We start from the raw sequence: 22,052 nt of genomic DNA, 5'->3' as shown, positions 1-22,052 counted from the left end.
CGATCAATCAGAAGAAACCATTAAAGAAGCTAAACATCCATCGACCGTCTCGGAGGATATTAAATTGATGAACGAGCCGGAAACTTAATTTATCGTACAACTTAGGATCGGTGAGTTTCAGGAAAATTGACGGCCATCGAACGGCCTTTAAATCGAAGTTGGTAATTGCTCGCCGCCGCGCCGCGCCGCGTCGCTTTTTTTGCGATCGAGCTTGTATCGATGGAGGATTTTCGCGAGTCATCGGCGGATCATCCATCTTGCGAGAGAAATGGAATCGGACAGTTTCGCGAACTCCCTTCCGAGGGAAACGTTGTTCTTCGTGCGACCGCGGAAGCTCGCTCTTTCAACTCGAGAAGCGATTATCCTTTGATTTAATGCAGATATTCGAATGGTGATTGCGAGACGGCACGATAATTGTTATATCGACAAATAGGTTGGTTGCCGTGGAATGGGAATCGAATCTTGGACTGTTTGGCCAGTCGCGTTCGATTCGAATTTATTCGCAGTCAATTCGAGCAAGGGAAGTGCTTTTCTGCTTTCCCGCTTTCCCGCTTCATCAGCGCGATAACCTCCAGCTCCGATTCAGCATTTTGTTCGTTACAACGTAAGAAAACAGGAACGAGGTGAACTGCCGTTATACGATCTGATGTTGGAAAACGGGGAGATATCTTAAATCGAGGGATGCTTGCTTTTATCCGATTCCGATTCGAAAATTAAGCTTCGTAAGTGCGGTTTGCTCCGCGAAACGGTCTGCCGGATCTGGGGAGTGGAGACGATATCGTTCGCATAAATGGCGACCATGTTCGAAGGATGTAACAGAAAACCCTTTCCTTTTTATTATAATAAGCGCTACTATGAAAATGTTGATTTTCACGTCTTATTTACGTCCTCCTCTCTACAAAGCAGCACTTGCGATCATGTCGCAAACGAATACGCCTTTCCTTTTTTTCTTTTTTTCTTCTGCCCGTTAACCTCCGTCTCGTCTGTGAGTCGCGGTAGCAACACCTTTTGTCTTAGCCCGCCCTTCCTTCCATCATTTTAATCTTTATCTCTTTCCGGTCTCGTGCTCTCCGCTTTTTTCATTCCCCTTTTGCTTCATCCCTTTCCCTCTACCCTGCCATCTGTTGACCTTCCTGCTTTCGTCTACCTACCGACTACCGCTATATTTTCTTCTGCTCCAGGCTAGAACTTACCCTCGTCTCGCCACGATCGTTCTAATGTTTCGATCAGCGACAAATTTTTTCTCGTTTACTGATAATCGAGGCAAAAAATGGTTGGCTCGGTTCCTTTTACATCGGCGCGGTGCGGCGCGGCACGGTACGGTGAAATATCGTGGCAATAACGAAGCTGCCAAGGAAACGGCTGGAAGAAACGTAGGAGAATCGGAGGCTGAAACGCGGCAGCAGCCAGGGTAGCCGTTCGAGAAGAGACGGTTCTCGAAATTGCACGTAACCGTGGTGGAAAAAATTTGCCTCTATTTTCCACGGTAATCGTACGGTGCTCTGCTCGTTCTTGCAAATGGAAATCGTGGCGATTAAGGTGGTCGATAACGGCGAAACGATAGCAAGTGGAAGAAAGTTGAGGAAGATATTCGCTCGGCAATTGTGCTGGCCGAAAGAGGAGCAGTTTCTTACCGGGTTCATCAGTAATGTTCCAGTGTACTTCTAGTAGACTGTAGCAAACTTTTATTAGAGCGTTACCTTAAACGATTCATACTAAAAAAACGAAAAAACGAAAAAACGAAAAAACCACTAATCGTCTACTCGTTGTTGAATAACAGCGATCGGTGTACATATTCCGATTGCGTCGTTCGTCACCTTCGACGGCAAACAAAAGCTGTACACTTGATTGAACGGAAAACCGACGCTACGCGACGGTGAGCATGTTTGCGAAGAAAGGGAAATGCAAAGAGAGAGGAGGGAAAGCGGTCGGTTCGCGGCTGTTCAGAGGCTAACGTTCAAAGTGGAAGGAGGAGAATAGCCCGGAGGCTGGCTTTTCCCGTAGGAAACGCGGCGAGCACTGAGAGCGGATCCGAATAAGCGTGAAACCTCGAGGAAAATCGGGAAACAACCTTGCCGTTTGCAAGACGATGGAAAGTTGCCATCCCCTGTGGTTTCGTTCGACTGGGCGGTAATGCACTTGGAGCAACGCGCATACACGTCGCTGGATCTCTTCGAGCGTATTGCTTTATATTACCGACGATTCGCACCAGCATCGGAGACATCCGGCTACCATATGAATTATTCCTGGATACGCCGACCACCCGACCGAGGTGCCCGCGAAAGATTGCCTTTACATCCCTTTTATCTTTTGCGTATTCGGTATTTGTAATTCTGTGCCGCGGAATCTTGGTTTGCCTTTCAAATTTTCATGAATTCTATGATAATTTGCGATAAGTTAACCAGCGGTGAATATATTCGATAATGAATCTATTTTGTCGCAAGTTCCCTGCAACAAACTGCTGCTGAAAGCTGCACGTGGATTCTCATGTGCCAACGGAAACCTGAAACTACGCTGTATTAAATATTAGATGTGTATGCCGTTCCTGCGGTACACAGGTAGATTAGTATGTCTGTTACACAATGGGTCGGTGTATTGGTGGACTTGCTATACCTATGTTGAATCTATACAACGGTAGCCCTACTGAACTATTATGAACCGACACATTATTGTGCCCGTTATCATCCACTGCTTCTATACACCCAGTGGTTTTATTGAACCGTCGACCCATAGATTATTACACCCATTACAGAGTGCCAACGTGTAGTGGTAGTCGTTGTTCGAGTGTATTCCCATGGGTCATTATCCTACTTCGAAACGCAAAATTTCTTGCGATTCTATCATGCGGAAAATCTAAATTTTGGAATTTTTTTTTTTCTTTTAAATAGTTGGTCGTGCCAAGTTGATGCTCTTAATTTCTAATAATAAAAAAGTTGCTCGGTAAAGGTTGCATGCGGAAAGTTAAAAAGGCAGGGAAAAGAAGATGGTGCAGCATGGTGCAACGAAGAGATAAGAAGAAAAGCAAGTGCAGTTTGGTAGTACACGTAAAGCACAGGTCGGATCGATAGACACGAGCTACCGGAAGATACTAATCTCCGTGCTCCGTGCTCCGTGCTCCGTACTCCCCAGGTTTTTCTCTGGGTGCGAGCAATGCTCGCCCACCAGCCTAGCGAATCGTGAATGATCTTACGAGGTGACTCGCGTTGCACGTTGCACGTTGCACTCCCTTGAGATAACGTCGCTCTTCACAAACCCTTCGTCGCGTCGGACGTTACGCTTTTTTGGTGCACCCGTTTCTCTTTTCCCTTTTTTTTACTTTTACTAATTTATGTTATATTCTTTCTCGCTACTTGCTTTAAAAAAATTCAACAGTTACCGAATTGAGGGTGTTCAAACGTGGTGCTGATTGCTTCAGTTTTTTTTCACGTTTCGAGGCAGGATAGAGGAGAACGCGGTACAGGCGTAAGCTTCTGGTTACACTGGTGGATTTACAAACAAAACGTCGTCCCTTTTAACAGCGGCTTATTTCAAGTAATACAACGGTACGGAGAAAATTCATAAACATTTTCAGATGAACGGTCGCGCCCCGTTGAAAACTTGCCTGTGGAGAGGCTGGCTTTCTCTTTCCTTTCTCCTTCTCGCTGTTTTTTATCTTTTTTTCTTTTCCTCTGATCCGACATTCGAGAAACGCGAGGACCGCGTGTCTGCTCGCGATAACGTTGCTCCAAAGAGATTCGTTCGCGGATTTTAGTGTCTTTTATGATCGCGCCGTTACGCCCTCGCAGTTTTCCTGAGCTCTTCTTTCGTGTAGGAAAGTTTTTAAAGGTTCCCTCCCTCGTAAACTTTGCCCGGCCTCGATTTTATCGACAACCAATCGTCGGAGCTGTTGATTAAGAAAAATTGAGGATGCTGTTCTTGCCAGGATCGATTCTTCGGAAGCAACGGGATCCAATTATTTGGAGGAGATACTTTTTCATTGTCTGAATTTTAATTAATCTGTACGTTAGCTATTTCAACTCTGTAGGTAATATGTATAGCGGTAAATTTAGTAACAACCGTGTAGATACTCAAAGTATCAATTAATTTCCGAGCGGATAGAGCTGGCTCGTAAAAGCTCGTAAAAGCTCGTAAAAGTTGGTAAAAATTTAAGGATATTTGGGAGTTGTGCTCGTCGGGGTTAAGAGTGAATCCCCAGGGACAAGAAAGATCGAGAAGAATTTTCCTTTTTATCATCTATTCGAGGATGTTTGAATTAGAGCCAGCACGCGTTGGATGGTCTGGTTTTTGTAACGATTACCGTGTAATAGGATTTGGGCTAATTAAAAATCGATATCTATATAGCCTTTTTGCGTGACACGCGGTCGCGACGCAATGCGCTTCTCTGCTAACGATCCTAATAAACTGTTGAGTGTTCGTCGACGTTTTCCTCGGGAATTTGTTGCTTCGACTACGCTGTAAATCGCGGTTAATTGCCACTATCACTTACCGGCATAAAATCCCACCAAACCAGGCTAGCTTTTTTATTCTCTACACTATACACGATATGTCGGTACTGGCCAGAGGGCAATCGCGATATTTTACAGAATCGCAATTCCCAGAATTATCCTATCAGTTTTTCGATTGCACCAAATAAATTCGTTTTAATGTCGAAAATGGGAGCTTTCGAACGATGATGTACGTTAAATACCTACCGAATCAAGAGTAATACGTATCACTGCTACTACTAAATTTCAATTTTATAAAGCCTGTTTTAATCTCAAACGGTGGATGCTGGGGCGTACAAATATTTTTATATTTTTCATTTTATTTTTTATTTCCTTCTACAGCTTCTGGAACTGACTAAACATGGCGTCCACCATTCGATCCTTTCATTCCTCTTTTCAATTATGCCTACATCCGCTGTATCCCCTTACAGGCGAACGAACGATATAAATACGTTTACAGACAACACATCGTTGCTCCGAATAAACACACGATCCGTCGATTCCTTTCGCGAGACGAAACAATACGATTCCCTTCCCTTATCGCCGTCGACGATTCTACGAATATCGGAAAGCAGCGGGTCGGAAAGGGGCGGGAGAAAAGCCGCAAGTGGCGCGCGACGAGGGTAAAAAGAGATTCCTCCTCTGCTTCTGCATGTCTCTACGTGCGGATCGGGTCCCTTTCGTCGCGACGACGCGCGACGACGCGACGCGACGGTTTTGCTGGAATTTATGCGAAAGCAACGGCGCATAAACGTACCTCGTCGTTGGGAAAAAGCTGGATCCTAGATTTCTTAAACGCAGCTGCAGATTTCCCTCCTGTACATTCCGCGTGCACGCGCTAAAGCTTTCTGCTCGAGACAGCGAGCCGAAGCTGTTGGAGTCTCGCTCGTATGATATTACTTTTACGTTCGAGCTACTTTCATTTCTGATTCTTATTCTTCGGTCCCGTGAAAATCCCCCTTCGCTAAGTTTTCCCTTATTCGTTTCATAAGTTATCCAACTGTTTACAAGTAGTATATCTATCATTTTTCCCTAGCTTTTTCTTCATTTCCTTCTTAGAACGGTAACTCGACTTCTTTGCAGTTACCTATATACCAAGACTGAAACTTACTTGTTCGCAAGGAGAACGACGAAATCTCGGGTCAAACGTAATTTCGCGAAAGTTATTACGAATGTAGCGGCACGGCCTGACGGCGTTCTCGGGTTGGGCGAGATTGAAATTCGAGGTTGGTGGCTAGCAACAGGAAGAGGAAATGCTACCAGCCAGAGGACCAATGAGAAACGTCGCTCAATTTTTGCCAATTATTATTCCGTCCTCGAGATTGCGGCAAGAAATTGCAGCGCGGTTTTAAATAAAATCCGTCTTTCTATGATAGTCTCTTGTAATTTCACTGCGACGCGACGCGCCAATTATTATTATTATTCGTAGCATCTTCGTGGTTTTAAGCAAAAATTATATTCTCTTGGGTTAAACGTAATGTTTCAGGTAATAAGGAAAGTTACTCAACTAGATAGGACAATTTACTTTCATTTGATAAACAGTTTTTATGACTTTTATACGATGCATTCGCAGAAAGTAAATGGATTCTATTATGCATTCCGTCAGTAGGAAAATATGAGGGCGAAGAGTTAGAAAAATGTCATATTTCAAAAGATATTTGAAGTTTGTTAATAAGGTTTGCGCAATTCACGCGTGTCTACCAAATATAGATATATGAAAAAGTTTTAACGCTTTAAAAACAGATATAAATTGTTTGAACGCGTAGAAAGCTACGTGGCTATCCTTCGTTCTCTAATGAAAAGCATAAAACGAGGGTTTATGAAATCTTCGAATAGCTCTGTGAATAAAGCATAAGTCTCATTTGGAAGTTTGAAACGCCTCGTAAAGCGTTCTGCTTCGTATAGTTTAGTCCGTTTCAGTGATTCCTACCATTTCAAGTTATGAACTATATTATGTATATTTTCATTTTAAATTACCGTCTTTATTATACATATATTCGTTCTCCTTTAAACGCTTTTGTCCATTCCCGTTTGCATCAGAAATTTCTGCTCCCACTAACGTAAAATCGTACAGTTGAAGTTTGCGCGTTTAATTTCGAGACACCGTACGTAGATATTATTATTAATATGTCAGACAATTAGGGCGCATTTAGAATTTGCAACTATGCTCGAAGGTCACGCGTCCCCAGAGACAATTCGAAGGGTCCGCGTACGGTGTACTTCTCCCTGATAACCTTTTCAACCCCTAAGCTATCCTCTCCTTTCTCTCGAGTGCAACAGACCGTAGTGCAGAGAAGCGTGAAGCTGGTTAATCGCACTTACAATTAGCCCGACGACCTCGTGGTTCACCCTTAACACCGCGTGTTCACGCGTTCCAACCTTCAAACTTGCTTCTCCTTTTTTAATCAACGTTAACCTTATACTGAAAGAATAGATCGTTGGAACGATGATACATACAGATTTTAAGAGAAATCTGAAAGTTCTAATTAAAACTCGGTTCATTTTTCTACCTGAGAATAAAGTCTTTCTCCAACAAGGAGAAAGAAAAAGTAACGTTCGCGTTAAAAATTCAGCGGCAACTGTTAATTGAAGGCTTGAAAATTCGAAGAGGGAGGACACAGAGGTTGGTCGGACGAAATCGAAGAGTTTAAGAGTGGCGAGGATGGTCAGAGAGGAGGAGTACAGAGTGTTGGAGAGAATGAAAAAGTTTCAGAGTGCAGGGTGCTGGCAAGTATCAGAGGATAGAGAGTTTTCGAGAGAAGCAAAGAGTAGAGAGTGTACTGCTGCGGAGTGTCGGGAAGCACGGAAAGAGTTACAAAGAGCCCTCTGACGCATAGGAAACACTGCTACCACCTTATTCAATAGAACGTTTCACCAACAAATGAACCTTGCCAGATAATCAAAACAGAAAACGTAGTAAGTAACGAATTCAAAAATGAATTTACAAAGAAAGGTAGTGGAATTTGCTGTGCGATTTCATTTGTAAAAATTTCAACAATTCACAGAATTCCATAATTAGTTAAACAAGACTTAAACAAACGGTCTGCATTTACACAGCGATGCAAACATAAATTGGTAAATAATTACACGAATTCGTAAACATAAATTGATACAGATCACTTATTTAATCGTACCACTGTTTATACACATCCGCCGCGTAATTAACTGAATGATCTATAAATCTACAGTTGAATAGAGTCGCTACTGCATAAACACAGTTCATCATCGTAAACACTATCCGTTTAATCGTTGCACTAACTCACACGAATTTGCAATGCAAAACAACTACAACTATAAACAGCGAATGTTAAGGAGTTACAGTGTTAGACAATACTGTTACATGTTTCATGGTTAACGGTTCGAAGATAGATCATTCAAGAATATGTCCCGTATGTTAATAATATAATTTTATCAAATAGCTTTATTCGTTGTTTCGAGAATAAGATTAATTAGTAACGATAGAAAATATTATAATTTAAAATGAAACGGTGCAAAAGTCGCGGGATCGTGGTTCATAAATTGCACAAGATTAATTAGAACGCGATGCTCGCGAGCTGAACATTTTAAGCAATTCGCTTGCAGTCGTGCGACCATCTGAATTATTTATCGAACCGACTGGAGGATCCAGGGAAAATTTCAGCCAGCCAAAAGGATGAATATTAACATTGCAAGGACTTGTGCTCATTTTTAAATGAAAAATATACGAGACATCCGGGCGATAAGTTGCAGTTTCTAACAATGTAAAAGTTAAATTAGACAAAAAGGTCTTACTTAGGAATATCTTAAAGTGTGGATGGAAAATGAAACTATTTTCGTGGTAAATATTATATATTTCATTTACTGTTACACACAACTCGACGACGACTTACCGTGGGTGCAAGCCATAAAAACTGCAATTGTCATCTGAAACAGAAAATATTTGAATTTTTACAAGTATCTAAGCTTCCAATAATAAATAGGTACTGCAAACGTTTTTTTATATTATTGTCCTCCGTGTAAATGAATGAAATTTTATCGAATGTTCGGCTCGTTGGGGCTTACTGGTTAAATCTTTTTATTGGAAATATTATTGCACGATCTGATGCTTAAATGGTAAAACAAAGTAATAAAATTTCATGTGATCCAACCAGCCGAACTCGAGTTCTTGTTATTCGAATATCTCGGTTGTACCTACATATGTATGTATGTATGTATGTATGTATGTATGTATGTAGGTTCTAGATTAAACGTAATTCTACCAACGCAACGAGCAGGAAAATGGTGACACAGCGAAAGAATTATGGAAAGAAATACAAGCGAACAAATTTATCGTTCGTCGCGCGAGAACAGAAACATGTGACACAAAACCGATACGTGTTTTTTCCTTTTTTTTTTTTTTCGGTTGTTTCTGTTTTTCGCGTTCCTGTTACCGCGTGTCGTCTATTATCTTCATGGTCGAGTAATTAAAGCACGTTTTTTAGTCACGGTCGGTAATTAACGAAAACTTCAAACGATGAGAGGAACCGCGGAAAATAATGGCTTTGCGTTTTCGGTTGTGTATTTCGCAACAGACTGCGTTCGTTGTTGCACGGGAAAAGCGTGTAAACAAAAAAACAGGTACCGTCTACTGTTGCGTTATTTTCTACGGTAAACAGGAATCTCATATGTATTATATTTCATTTTTGTTAATGATATAATTAGGCATTCTGTTAAAATAAATGTACACTACTACTATTATTAGAATATTATTTGTTGTAAAGCAGTCGAGTAATCCAAGGTGCATACGAACTCGAATCTCGAATCTGGAATCACAGCGTAAAAACGCTTGAGCATACCTACATATATGAAACTCGAGAGAGGGAAACCGTATGGGACTTAGGATACAAATACGCGGTTTGTCGCGAGTATTCCGTTCGCGTGTCTCGAATCACTGCGTTCCCCGTGCGATGCTACCAGGCGATATTTTCTTCACCCCTTTTCCGCCGATTCAACCTTTCCTTTTCCTACCCGTCTGTTTCTTCTTCTCTCTCAAAGTTTTTTCCTCGCAAGCCGGATGTAGACGAGCTGTCCGTGTAGAATTCGTGGCACGTCGTGCCTTAGACGGGCTGCAGCCCTTTCAGAAACGCATTTGCACATGACGAGACGGTGCTGCGATGGTAGGAACGAGGCAGATGCTTGATAAACCGGCAACCTTAGAGAAAAAGAGACGGTGCAGAGAGCAGGAAAGGACAGATCAACGGTGTCTGTCATCGAAAAGATGTCACAGAGAGATGAAAAAGGGGATGGCCAGCTTTTTCTTACGCATCATACCGGATAAAAGGTCTTTCGAGCAGAAATTCTACACCATCATTCGTTTCCTGCCGTTTGCGAGCCGTCAAATTTTTATTTTCAACAGAGGACCGTTCGCAAACTTATGTACCTATCATCCTATCTATCCTATCCTATCGAAAATTTCGCTGCATTCTGTGCGCTTTGAAACAAGCCAGTAAAATACTTCGTTAACGTTGATGAGAAGAGACGAGACGAGACGAGAGTAGTGTTTCTTACGGCTGCGGTAACGAACGATTATTCAAGCCTGTTGGAAAGTTGCCTCGTGCTGCTGCAGTAACTTCGAAGAAGTAAGTCTAAACTGATCCCTGACAGAGATGCTGGCTGCTTCTCCTCGTTGTTCATGAATTTATTGGCTGCACGACGTCTATAAAATCGAGTAGCTCATATTCCATGAGAATCAGCCAGTTTAATACCCCGAGATCGTGTACCTTGTACCGTGTATAGTGAATAGTGTACAGTGTACAAAGAGGAAGAAGGAAGTCGTGCTTGCTTAATAAGTTAAGCCGAGAGGGCAGAGATTAAGATGAATGAAATCGAGCCACGATGAGGGAAGAAGATAACATGGAATGGTAAAACGCAGCTGCAACTCTGTGATAAAGACTGAAAGATCTGTGGAATAGCGAGGAGAAAGGGAAAGGTTAAGAAGGATTGGTAAGGGTAGAGATGATAAGATAGAGGAACACCAAGCAGAAACTACGTGGAAAAGGAAGACTGAGAAACAGAGAAGCCAAGCAGGGAAGTAAATTAAAGGAAAGATCCTCGACTCGGTTCCTCTTTTCTTTTTTCTTCTTCTTTTTTTTTTTTTTTTTTAAAGGAAAAGTATTAGCTGCTACAGAGCGGGTAGAGAAGATGGCAGAGGACAAAGATCCGAAGAGAAATAAAAATTATGAAAGGAAAGGATTTTAAAGATTTAAAGTAACGTTGGAAAGAAACAGATATTTTTGTTTGCCACGGTAACAAACAACCGTGTTTAGTATGAAATACAATATAGGTAATATTGTAATACGAATTATTATACAAAGATTAGAAGAAATATTAAGAGAGCTTCCGCGCAAGACTCCAGAAAGATTAAAGAACGACTCTCAAAATGTGGGAGCAAAGAATGCATTAAGCAAGAAGCAAGGATTATTCAAGATAGATGTGGGGAGAAACGTAGGAGCTGCGAAATGATAATTTCAAGAGGACGATGGGCGGGATTTCGCGACAAAGGAGAAAGAAATTTCAGACGGATGGCTGCGGGAATAATGGCAGAAAATGTTATGGAATCGCGAGGCATAATTACGGTTGGAAAGATGTAGATATTATCAGAATCGAAGTTTCCTTACACGACAAATGTCGAATACTATTTTTTAAAGTTAACTTTTGCTTTTTCTGATTGCAGATTCTTCAGAAACATTCATCGTTCAGAGGCCGATCCGTTAGAATTAGGGGTAAGTTTATTTTATATTTTTATTAAATCCTTAATACGTAATACAAGCTGAAAGGTAATGACTTTGCATGAGAAAATAAATTTAGAATGAAGGACGAAATTTAATAAAATCGAATTTCCATATAAATGGAAGGATTCTGTTTGAGGACTTGAAAGAATTAAAATCTAGAACGAGGCGAATGAAGAAAAAATGATAATTAAATTGTTTCACTGTTCTCGTTCTCTGTAATATTCTCTGTACAATAATTTCTACCTGTGTTAAACCAATTAAATTATTTAATCTCGTTGCACGACATGAAAATCGTATGCATACGAGTTGGTACAACCGTAGGAAGATTAAAATCCAAGTAAATTACAATGTTAAACTTCATTAAACATTTTCATACGTACCTACCCTCTGTCGTTCGTCACTCGCAAATATTATTTCACTCAACATTTTCATTTTATATTCAATTAACGTTGAGTAACAAAAGAAAAATGGAAAGAAAATCAGAAAAATAGGTTGGTTATCGAACCCTTACGTGGGTGAGGTTTAGGCTGTTATAGGATAAAAGTGTCGATAAATAAAGCTGTTTGTTGGTCGATTTGACGACCGCCGTTATTTGTCTGGATAATCTGAACATCGATTTGTTTGACAGGAGGTATTCGATGGTCTCGGTTATCCCGGTCGAACGTCGAAAAATAAATTTCTCCGGTGGCGCACGGTCCGCCGATAATCAGATTAATTAGCTGAGAAACAGTTTTGCGCGTTTGTACGACGACGCTAATCGAATCGACGAGGGGGATCGATAGTCGGTCACCGGAAACCGACGTTGTCCGCGCTCCATCGGCTCTTCTCGCTCGATATCCGGTCGAAATTATTGTCGGCCGCACGCTCGTCCCTTGACGTTCACTAAACTCGAATTATCTCGGCAATTTCGTAAATTATACCTCGAAATAACGCGTTCTTTGTTACCGCGTTTCATGCGTAAATTAACGCGTGTCATCAAAAACTGATTAAACAAAATTTCACTTGATGTTGATCAACTGTCAATTTTCGTCCCGTTATCGGTATTATTCATTCTAAGAAAAAGTTACGTAAATTCCATTTTTTTGTATCAGTTAGGTAAGCTCGAGAAGAATGAGAGAAGGTGATCTTCATTTAGACATTGAAACGTTAAAGCGTGTTTCTTTTCTGAATATAAAAGCACCGCTTCTGAGAAAATAATAATGCCGTTTTATAGGCGAGTCACGTTGCGCAAGTGAAATTGCTCTAATTTCTAACAGCAGCATACAGCTGTCTAATAATAACCGTGGTCTCGGTTCAGTGCTCGAGAAGCGTGATAAACAGGAGATCTTCATGGATCGCGAGTGTCGGTGGTGGTCACAAAGAACTGTGAACTGCACACTATGGACTGGAAACAGTTTAATAACAACTGGAGGGTAAAAAGTGGTAGAATGAAGAGAAGAGAAGAGAAGAGAAGAGAGGTTGGGCTTTTGTTAGAAGCCGTTGAAGAAGAACTGTACGCTTGAAGATTATTTTGGATGCTCTGTCGTGGCTTTATAAGAGACGCGCTGTGAGGGATGAGCGAACCAAGGCTGAGATATTAAAGCTTCCTATTTCGGGGATCTTCTTCAACGAACATTAGCCATAGAAATACTTAGCTGCGCGTGTCGGAATGTTCTTAGCCGCGTTTATTAAATTTTCAAACTTTTCGTGCTTCCGATAATACTGTAGGGATTACTTTTTAATTTTAGAAGGTAGACGACGATCGTGAACCAGTTACTACTATTACTGTACATATGTTACAAAGGACTCGTATGCCCAGTATACTATTTTCTTTTCCGAAAGAGTTCCGTTAACAATTCTTTTCAACAATTTTGCTGCGTGGTACCTTCTTCTTATTCTCGACAGAAATTCGAACATTGGCCAAGAGTAAGTAGTTGAAGAAGAGGAAAGGGAAGAGAAAAAAAACAAAGGACACGGCGAGAGGAAAAATTACCAACGTCAAGAAGAAATCCTACGGGGAGACAGGAAGTACAAAGCCGCGTTGAAAAAGCGCGCCGAGTAAAGAAAGAAAAGCGCGGAACGAAGGGTTGGGAGGTGACAGAGGGGTTGGTAAGAGATAAAAGAAGACAGTGACGTTTAAAACGCTCGAAGATGCGCGGTTGTTTTCGCGAACGGACAACGGTGGCCAGAAAAGCCACGGTTTACCTGCAGCTTCCGTTTTCCCCTGCCCCCTGTTTCTTTTAACTGTCAGTCGCGGAGGAAGGAAAGCCAGTGCTCGCAGGATGATAAAAGCGGTCGTCGACGTTGGAAACGCGGGAAAAAGCGTGATATGAATTATTATCAAACGTATACACACACACACACGCAAACGGACAGAAATTTTCTGTTGCTCTCTGAGTGCGGAGTGCGGAGTGCAGAGTGCGGAATGTAGATACAGCCCTTGTTTGTAACGCGTAAATTTCGACATGGCGCGAAGGGTGAATTCGTCCCCGGGCTTCGGAAAGTTATTACGTAGCTCTCTTCTACTGTCTCGTTAATTATGAAAACTCTCGACCTTTTAACGACCACCGCACTGCCTGTTTTTCTTTCATTTCTTGTAGAGAAGGAGAATTTATGCGTTAAACAATGAAACGGTATCGCGAAAAAACGGGCTAACCCCCGTAGTCATCGCGTGTGATATTTGATGAAAAAATTAATTCTTTCTGTCTTTTAATGCACCTACCGTATAAGCTGATTTGCTTTGCCACGTTAACTGAACTGATTACCGTCAGTAAGTAAAACGATCGATCAAGCAGAATCTAATTGCTTCGATGCTAGCAGTCTAATTAACAAATAGACTACCGGCGCGACGGATGTTCGATTGCTTCCTAGATACTTGATGTCTCTCCGAGTCACTGTGAACTGCTTGCAACTTCTAAAGACTTTGCTGTCTAACGATTAAGGATGTATCAATCAGCGAGTTTAATGGAATGTACACTGTTCAATTGACTTTGGACGCAAATACTTTATGCTCTATGTTATATCAACACTCCCTATATAATAATCTTAATTATGGAATTTCTTAATAGGTGTGTAATAAGAAAAAGCTGCTTAAGAAGCGAAGGTAATTTGCAGTAAACGTTTGCGAGGTCGCGGCAAGTGATCCTCGAAACAAAATCACGTCCTCTTTGCTCGCTGCCGTAACCTTAATTCTTCGTGGAAACGTTCGGGTAACGAGTGAACGCGTGCACACGCTTGCGCTCCAAAGCGTTCGCAAATTTAATTCAGCTGCAAAACACTCGGCAAACTAGCGCCGCTCCTGTAAACGACCGGCGCAGATTTCGTCGCTGCTAGCTCGATTTTTACCTCGAAACGACAAATTTTTCATTCGTGTTCCGGAAGCTTGCGGGGAAAAAAAAAAACGAACAACGTGTACAGATTATACCGCGAATTCCGTTAAAAAATAATCGCTGGTACGGAAGTCAGCGCAGGAAATGGGATGAAAAGTGAAAAGCCGCGTTTACGCGTTCATCCAGTTTGCGCGATCTGACTTGTCAAATCAAATTTGTACAAGTAGGTCGTTACGTACTTTTATAACACCCCGTTAAAAAAATTTTCTGAATCTTTGCTAAATGCAATCTAACCGGAAAAAAAAAAGATTTGCAGAGATCAGCGCGTCGGTGGTATCGGTCGATTACAAAGGTGGAAGGACGCGTTAGAAATCGCGAAATTAGCATTTCCCCCGCGGCTGTTTCCGATTTTCACGCTCGCCCCATGACACACCGGGTTTTGCAATTTCAGCGCGGAGCAACTGCGTTGCGGTAATCCGCAATGGCAGCCCGTGCGATATCGCAATTATGACGCTTTTGAATAAATTAGTGTAGCGTCATGCGTGGCTGTACGCCGCGTTTAACTCGATACCCGGTCTCTCTGTCAGCTGTCCGACACTGCTAATTCCTTCTCGATTCGCAACCGATCCATTCCTTCTTTCTGCACTATCCCCACCTGTTGACTCGATAAATCGTCTAACGTCTAGTTATGAATTGAAAAATTGTAATAAAAAAAGGTAGAAAAGGTAGAAGAAAGATTCGTCTACCGAAGCTTATAAGTTGAAAAAGAAGAACGTTATCGGTAAAAGGATAATTGTATCGCGGCTTGGAAAAGTACGTCGAACCACAGAGGGGTAAAAGGAGGGGGATGATCGCAGGCCGTGTTTCACAGGCCACGAACGTTTCGAAATCCCCGTTATCGCGTTATCAGCGAGCCGATCGATCTACGCTTTGAAAAGTTTCCCCTGTTGAAACGAACGTGAGCTCGTACATCGGTCAGCTCGTTTTATCCCCGATGATAAACGCGTCGCAAGGGGCATCTTGCGTGCGTCTACCAGAGTAGCATGAGGTGCATTATGCACCACGCATAATACCAAAGAGCATAGAGCAGAGAGACAAATTGGAGGATGAAAGGGGTGAGAATATAGCAATACGGAGGAAGGAAATAATAAAGCAACAGAGCGGCACGGCCCGAGGGAGGAGAAACGGGATTACAAACAACCTTGGTACGCGTCGAAAAGTGGTTTTAAATTGATATTCACCGCCCTTTTCCACCTTCCTCGTGGCTTTACTTACGCAAAATTTCAAAAGTTCAACGAAAATTATCTTTTTTCTGTTTATTACGAACAAAGGTCAAAGAGAGCAGTGTCAAATTGAAATGAGCAGGAATTTTGTTATTTTTGCTCGGTTATCGTGGCAAATTGGTATCGTTACGATTAATTTGGTAGCAAAATAATGCAATAGCACAGAACAAAGGGCTGTCACGAAAATATGACGCTCGCAGCGGTCTGTTGTTATTTGAGATATTATTAATGTCTCTCTAGTGGGCGGCTGTTATTAGCGGAACAATTACTTGCTGCGCGGCTTGTTTAATGTAATAAGCCTCGATATATTATGTATAGTTTCGTAATCGCGACTGGTTGATGGGCCACAGCTGAAAGTATCGAATTCGTAGCTGAAACCGTGCAGGGAGAAATTGTTTTCCCGTCGTTGCGGATTTGTTAATTACCGGCTAGGTGGTACAGCAACTTGCCCTACGATTAAATTAAATCGCGGCGAAACTTTAGCAACCTTTGCTGCGAAACTCTAAACAGCTTTGTACAGTGGAAATTACCGGTGTGCTTCCTGACAGAGAAAAGTATACGAAGTGTGGTAAATAAAAAAAGAAAAGAGCGGTGTAGAACTTGTAAATTGAATTAGAAAATGTTTGGTACATCGACTGTGCGCGTTTGTCACTTTTATCCTAATAAGCCGTGAAATATTTTTCAAACATTGTCGGGTAGGAACTGAATTGAAAGGATTTGAATAGAAATTTTCCCCAAGAAATCTATCGGATGATATAAATCAGGAGCTCGTTAACCGGCTCTCGGAGTTATCAGAATTTTCTAACGCCTGCCCCCGCAAATAAGGTTGATTTACAAGGCTGAGAATCGATGGGGAAAATGAAGGGGGATATAGCGAGTCGGGGTCTCTCCGGCTGGTGAATAGCACCGTAAATCGCGACCCGGTCTGCGATTCAAGCGTTGGAATCAGCGAATAAATTCCCCTGGGTTTTCCAGCTTTATTTATTCATTTATTTGCTTATTTATTTACTTGTACAAACCAGTTGTACTGAAGCCGGAATTACGAGAACGGGTAGGCAGGCGAAGCCGGCGAAATGGCGTGTTCGCTGGTGCAGCTGCGCGCCACCGGATATGCAACCGTACTCTAATCTAAAATTCATTTTCGGGATGAATCTGAAATGAATGCGCGATACGCTAAGCGTATCCAGCCGGAAGTCTGCTGTCGCTGGAGAAAACTGCTGGAATTCGAGGTACGACCACCATCTGAATGTTTTCCAGCGAATTTCAAGAATTCATTTTTCCACCCTGAACACGTTCAGACTTTCTCCTTGCAGAACGCGTTTTCTTTTTTTGTTATTTCACTTTTTCGGAATCGTAAACAAACGCACAGCCAAGGAAGTTTTTCCACGATTTTCCCATTTATTCTTCTGGGATCTTTTTTGAATTTCTTTTATTTTTTTTTTTTCCATTCCATAGGTACCCTTTGGATTTACAATTATTACGTGAGTACTGTTCGTGAGTAGAATCGAAGCCTTGCCGCATCCTTCGAGTGATACGCGCGTTAAGAGACAAATGAAAATAATTCTTACTCGTTCAATCTTGGCGGTATTCTCGACTAATCCAGATCCGCGCGTTCGATTTAATTCGCTGCCTGGTCTCTGTCAAAGGAAACAAGCTGGAAAAAAGAATAGAGAAGCGAGTAAAAAGGGATGGACAGAGAAGAAAAACAGAGGGAGTGAAGCCACGGAAGCAAAGCACGGTGATTGTCCGTTTGTTGCGTGGCTGAAGAGCGAAGGTACGATTCGCATTGTTCCATCGAAGTTTTCGACGATTGTTTCACGGAACGAAGCCGATACACCGTGCAATGAGGGATCGGGAAAATGTCGGCTCCGTTTGAAATCTCCTTCTTCCAGGCCTGACTTTTCCTTTCTTTCCTCGCCTGTTCGAACCAGCTTCTCTTCCCCGCCGCGCCGGGAAAATACTGATCGAAAGGAAGGAATGTTTTTGGCTTCTTTGTTTCGCTATGTTTATTACGACCGCCGTCTATTACAATTTCAATTTTTCACTTTCGCTCTGAAATTAAATATTTCCACAGTTTGACGAATTCCGGTCTGAAGCGTTAATCACTAGAGACCGGATACTTGATACATACTAATAAGAAGACAAAATTTATCGAAGGACGAAGCGGAAGTTTATTCGAAGCCGTTGAAATTTTCCCAGCTACTTATCGACGCTATTAACGAAGCAGAATCGTAGGATGCTTGGAGGGCAGTGGAAAGTTTTCGATGAAATACTCTTGGTGGATAACCGTAGACAGGTGGGCGTATATATGTGTTGCAGGCGCACTTGCAGCCGCACGTGCACGCGGATATATACCGGTATCACTTTGCAAGAAGTTTAAGTTTAATTACTGGCTGATACGAGGCTCCGGTTCGGAGCTGTTTACGGGAAACTCGCAAATGACCCTGGACACCGCAACTTTCAAAGCCCGTGGAATGTATTAAAAGCTTTTCGAGAACTTGACGAAAGTTTACCTAACCCGATCGTGATGTCTCCGGTAAAAATGCACTTGCTTCCCCCCCTCCCCCCGTGAGATCATTGATTATTTTCGAAATTTCGTCTGTCCTCGTTAACCTTCTAGAAACGCGGGCTTTTAATTGCTTCTACCGTCTCTGTCTTCGACGTCCTCTCGAACTCAGCCCCCGGTATTTCCCACATATTTTTCTATTCGTTCTTTTTGTTATTTCCGGTTCAGCTACCCCTGCGCCGACATTTTGTCTCCATTTTCCAGGCAGTCTGGTTCGAGCACGTTATTTACTCGTTGCGTGCAACGAACGGCTGAATGAGGGAGAGAGGTCGGAACGGAAATAATGATTTAAGCGAGAAACGCGTTGCCGATCCGTGCCGCGTGAAAATACTCGCGGTTGTTTTTCGGTCGTGAAGCTCGCGCCATTCTCTGTCTCTTATTCGCCGCCCTATTTTGTCCCTTCGTTTGCGTTAGTCGCAAACAGGGGATGAAAAAAATGGCTCCGCCATCGAGGGTGTGCACCAGCGACGTGCTGGCTCGACATTTTTCTTCCTCTCCCTTCTCCCTCTCCCTCCCTTTCGTTGCAACGCTACGATGAACCCGCAAGCTCAACAGATGTACTTATTTCCTTCCAAAAAAATTTCATTTCTCCTCGTGAAAAAGAAGAATTTTATCCCGAGGCTGTTAACGAACTCAATAATTAGGTTACTTGGACGAATACTTGGAAAAAAGAAATCTTTACACAATTGATCAAATCCGGCAGTTTTGATAAAAAATTTTCGCGTACCATTTCGAGTTCTGTCGAGTATCGGTCCGCAAAATTACTTTAGCTTTTTGCTAGCGTCGCAAAAGCGTAACATTTGGTCCTTTGAAACCACGCGACACAACAAAGCACTCGCAATTTTTTTTTCTTTCTTTCTTTTGACAGAGAGACGCGTTTCTTTTTTCTTTTTTCTTTTTTCTTTTTTTCGAGCATCGGTTGAAAGGTGAGCACGATATTTCGAAAATTCAACGACAAGCTACAACGACACGGGTCAGGAGAGAAAGCTTCCATGGAAATTGAAAACTCGCGAGCACCCTCGTGTGCTCGGTCTGTTCGCGAATAAAAATTACACGGCCCTTGTTCGCTTTGTGCCAAGGATTACACGAGCGACCACGATATGAGAAATTCCTGTTTGCGTTTGACCTTGTTCTTCTCTCTTAACACAAATTCTATTAATCTACGGTCTAGAATGCTGATGAAACGCTAAAAATCTTCTTTTTAATGTTCCAAGGAGAGTTCTTACGTTTTGAAAAAGAAATGAAATGGTAAAATGAATTGGCTACGAGTTGAACGTTCGCAGACTTAATTTCTTTGTCGCGTTAGCAATTGAAGGAGACGAGTAGTTTAAAGAAAAAGAGGAAAATAGCGGAGAAAGAACGTTTGTGGAGGGAGGAAATCCGGAAAGCTTTTAGCTTGTTGAAAAGTTTCACCTGAAATTTTAACTGTTAGAGGAGCAGTTTGTTAAGAGTCACGTTCCGCTTCTTTTGTTCGTTCGTTTTGTGCGCGGTGTCCTCCACTTGGTTCGGTCAAGTTCTTGTTGAAATTTTTCCGACGCTAATTTCTTAGATTTGTAGATCGCACACCAGGAATCGATGAAATTCGAAAGGCGAAAGGCAATCGTGTCGAAAGAAAATGGAAAGGAGGGGAGAAAGTTTGAAAAGTGGAGGTTAACGAGTTCGAGCAAGCGGAATTGGATGACAGGAGAAAAGGATGAAGGAAGAAGGAAGAAAGGCAGAGGAAAACAGAAGAAGGCAAGATCATCCGTCGCGAATGAAATTGGCCGCGGGCAGAATGCTCGTGAAACCGTGAAATTACCATTTTGAAGCTCACGCCCGCTTTTAAAGGCATCTTTTTGCGCGATCTGACACCGGTTCCCCTATTGCTGACATTCCTATCTTTTCTATTATCGCTCTCGACTGTCGACCCTTCGAACAGCTGTATTTTCACGATGTCCCTCGAGTGAAGTTCTCACCATCCGTGGCACTCGACTCGAAAACGTTCAAAGACATTAAATTTCGGCTCAGTTTTGTGTAACGTTGCTGGTATGAAATATACGTGATCGAAATCGTGTTGCCAGTAGTCTAGGAAAGTTTGCCAAAGCGTTCGGTGAGACGAAATCGAGCGTCTCCCAAGTCCCTAAAGTTCGCCGAGAGGATGAAAATTAGAGAGGAGGGAGTTTCGAAACATCAATGTCGCCTTTTAACGTCTGCCAACCACCACTGGAGCCCTTTCATCCATTTTTACCCTCCCTACCACACCTCGTAACGACGCTAATTACGCGTGACCGCAAATTACCTTCCGGCCTTTTCGTAATCGAAGCGTTTCAAAGCCACCTTCCAGGGAAATTGAACGTGGCCATGGCCACGTGTGCAAGAATCTCTACGATAAAAAGGTTGAGTAAATTATCTAATTATAATTAACTAGGGAAGGAAAATAAATCTCTGAGGAAAGTTTGTACGTATTCACCGAGGGTGCGCCTCTGTTTTCTCCTTCTTTTGTTCGTTGTTTCACGCTTCCATCGGCAGAAAGGAAACAATGCTCGTTCACAATTCGGCAAGTTGTTCCTTTTGAGAGACGACTGACGGCGATTTGTTGCTCGAAATTTTCTATTCAATATTTTATTTGCGCGTTCGTTCGTTCGTTCGTTCGTTCGTTCGTTCGTTCGTTCGTTCGTTTATACGTATTCTGATCGAGCCAGTGATTTTTCCAGTGCTATTCAACGGGCAAGATGAATTTCGCAGGTGTTTCGTTTGCGGAGAATCAAATCGCTTTGCGAAATCGAAACTCGAAATTGGAAAAATAACAACACCACCATTCGCGTGTGTTGGTATCCTCAAGATTTGAAGGTTCCTTTCAATTTTCTTCCGTATTTTACAGTCAATATTGAAAATTGAGCCCTTCGAATACATACATATACAAGTGTAGGGAAGAAAAATATATTAGCATAGAATTTTGAAGCGCTGTACAAAGCACAAAGTGTAATAAATCTTGCATACCATGGATAATAGGTACGTTCATTATGACATTCCAAATTTAATATTCCCAAATGAGAATAGTGAGGTAAAATTAGTTAATAGAGAACTGATTGAAATTGCACGTAAATTATTCTGTTGGAGGGAGCGATTTCTTTCGACAAGACAAGTAGTATTCTTGCGTTGTGGTCAGACCATCTTCTCGCGTCCAGAGACGGTTAAGTGAAAGGTATCGATCAGTTGCGCGACGCTCGATGGAATTTCATAGAAAATTTCGTTGGAAAGTTCTGATTTGAAAGAATGAAAGAAAGGAGAAGAAAAGCAACCGCGAAACGATCCGTGTCGAAAGCAACGACGACGTTACCGTTCCACTTCATTTCAATTAAGTTGAAAACAAGACGGGCTGGGCGGGGCGGGAAGGAGAGGAGAGAAAAGCGAGAGTCCAGGGAATACTAGAACAATCGTACTACATTCCGGCCGATTCACCACGATGCGATGTTCCGACATGTCGAAGAGAGAAAAAAGAAATTCAAGTGGCCGTCGTCGTTGAAGCAAAGGCGGAGACTCGCTGCTCTTTTTTTTCCTTTCTTACCCCTTAACGCGACCAGTCCTTTCCTCTTTTTTTATCTTGCTCCTTCGTCTCTTTTACACCCTGCTTTCTCTTTCTCCTCGAGTTCCATTCTTCCGGGGTGGCGCTTAATTAACGC

At 42.2% G+C, this 22,052-nt stretch overlaps 1 protein-coding gene and 1 long non-coding RNA gene across 5 annotated transcripts in view; one reads left to right on the top strand and one right to left on the bottom strand.

The window, feature by feature from the left end:
• LOC114875829 (prolyl 4-hydroxylase subunit alpha-2) overlaps positions 1-22,052 on the top strand; it is an 84,423-nt gene that overhangs the window by 31,649 nt on the left and 30,722 nt on the right. For 2 of the 4 annotated variants that reach the window (XM_029186565.2, XM_029186566.2), the window contains one exon: positions 11,176-11,224. The exons of 1 other annotated variant lie outside the window; for it this stretch is intronic. The gene's annotated coding sequence lies outside the window, so the exon portion shown is untranslated. Of the gene's footprint in view, positions 1-10,643; positions 11,089-11,175; positions 11,225-22,052 lie in introns of those variants that run through there. One more of the 4 variants, XM_029186567.2, reaches the window with a different exon arrangement.
• Positions 542-22,052, bottom strand: part of LOC114875837 — a 53,116-nt gene continuing 31,605 nt past the window's right edge. The window contains exon 3 of the long non-coding RNA XR_003789300.2: positions 542-8,387. This is a non-coding gene — a long non-coding RNA (uncharacterized LOC114875837). The remainder of the gene's footprint in view (positions 8,388-22,052) is intronic.

Source organism: Osmia bicornis, chromosome 2, assembly GCF_907164935.1.
Source record: "Osmia bicornis bicornis chromosome 2, iOsmBic2.1, whole genome shotgun sequence".
Classification (NCBI taxonomy): domain Eukaryota; kingdom Metazoa; phylum Arthropoda; class Insecta; order Hymenoptera; family Megachilidae; genus Osmia; species Osmia bicornis.
Note: the sequence above shows the minus strand (reverse complement) of the source record. Positions and strands in the feature narration are given on the sequence as shown.